Below are 1603 nucleotides of genomic sequence, written 5' to 3' on the forward strand. Positions count from 1 at the left end.
TCTAAACCTTTCTTATTTAAATTAATTATTAGCTTGAAATTTTGTGGTGATTGTTTGTTTTTAATTTCAGCAAAAGTGTGAATGCATGCTTGATACACATGCACCAATTAATTTGCACTTAGTAAGGGCAATCACCCCAACAAGATAAGAGCCGGATTTCATCACCGGACTCTTGCCCAACTTAGGTGAACTCAATCTCACATAGTGTCACTTTAATTAAAATTAATTAGACATTGGCTCCTAGGGACATTCGAGCTCAATAGGACGATGATCACCGAAAGTTGCACCAATTTTGCTCTGTGGCTTAGTTGATGTCTAGGCAAGCTTTGTCCCTATAAGGGAGACAGTTCATCTATTCGAGGCAAGTGGGTTTTAAGTGGGACCTTTGCGAACGCATCGTGACCCCTCCACTTACCTGGGAGCTTACCTGGTCAACTCGGTTCATTAGACCGGATTGGAGGCTTAGGTGCCCTCTTCAAACCAGTTAGGAGCTGTCTAGTGATTTTAGGACAAAGACTAGGATTGATATGCTTTTCTCTTTTATTGCATGCTTGATTGATCGAGTACTAGTGTATGCACGATAGTCGTTCTAGAGTACGAAACCTATTACCTTTTGACCCTGAAATAGAATGAACCCTTAGGAACATTCGAGCTAAGATCAAAATATTAGGATCATCCCCACCTCTTAAGATGGCTGAAGAACAACCCAAACTCCTGAGGGAGTACTTTACTCCCACTATTTACACTTCCCCATCTTGCATTCGATTACCTGAGGTAGCAGCTGTACAATATGAAATAAAGTCTAGTGTGATCCAAATGCTCCCATCTTTTTATGGGCTCACCAACGAAGACCCATACAAACATTTAGATGAATTTCTTGAGATTTGCACCACTGTCAAGATTCAAAACTTCACTGATGATGCCCTGAAACTTAGGTTATTCCCCTTCTTCCTTAAAGATAGAGCCAAACAATGGCTGAATTCTTTAGAAGCTAACTCGATTCGTTCTTGGGATCAAATGCAACAAGAATTTCTTAAAAAATACTTTCCCATAGGAAGAACGAACCAGTTTAGACGTGCCATTACAAGCTTCTCCCAAACTGAGGGAGAAGAATTTCATGAAACTTGGGAGAGATTTAGGGACCTAATCTGTAAATGCCCTCATCATCAAATACCTAAGTGGCAACTAGTGCAATGTTTTTATGACGGATTGACAGAACGAAACCGTCAGATGATCGATGCTGCATGCGGGGGCACTTTTATGCTTCAAAATGAGCATGAAGCATGGCAATTATTTGAAAATCTTAATGAAAACTCCCTCCACCATGCTTCATGTTCTCGTCAAGCACCCCCGAGTTCTCAAAGAAAAGGGACTATTTGTGAAATAAGTCATTCTATGGACCTGTCTAGCAAGGTAGATGCATTGTCCCATAAGATTGACCAACTGATGATAGGTGGGCATTACATGAACTCTTCCCAAGCACAAGTGTGTACTATTTGTTCTAGCCCATCCCACCCTATTCATGAGTGCCCTTCAGCGCCCCAATTCCCCGAACTCGTGCAAGAACACATCAATGCTGCTCAAACACAGCCTAGACCGGATA

The 1603-nt window shown here is 41.5% G+C and overlaps 1 non-coding gene across 1 annotated transcript; it reads right to left on the reverse strand.

Moving 5' to 3' along the window:
* Positions 1 to 1066: 1066 nt before the first annotated feature.
* Positions 1067 to 1172, reverse strand: LOC120108144. Its single transcript, XR_005509632.1, has one exon. It is a non-coding gene; the product is annotated as a small nucleolar RNA R71 (small nucleolar RNA).
* Between the last annotated feature and the right edge of the window lie 431 nt (positions 1173 to 1603).

This window comes from Phoenix dactylifera, unplaced genomic scaffold (genome assembly GCF_009389715.1).
Source record: "Phoenix dactylifera cultivar Barhee BC4 unplaced genomic scaffold, palm_55x_up_171113_PBpolish2nd_filt_p 001200F, whole genome shotgun sequence".
Lineage (NCBI taxonomy): Eukaryota > Viridiplantae > Streptophyta > Magnoliopsida > Arecales > Arecaceae > Phoenix > Phoenix dactylifera.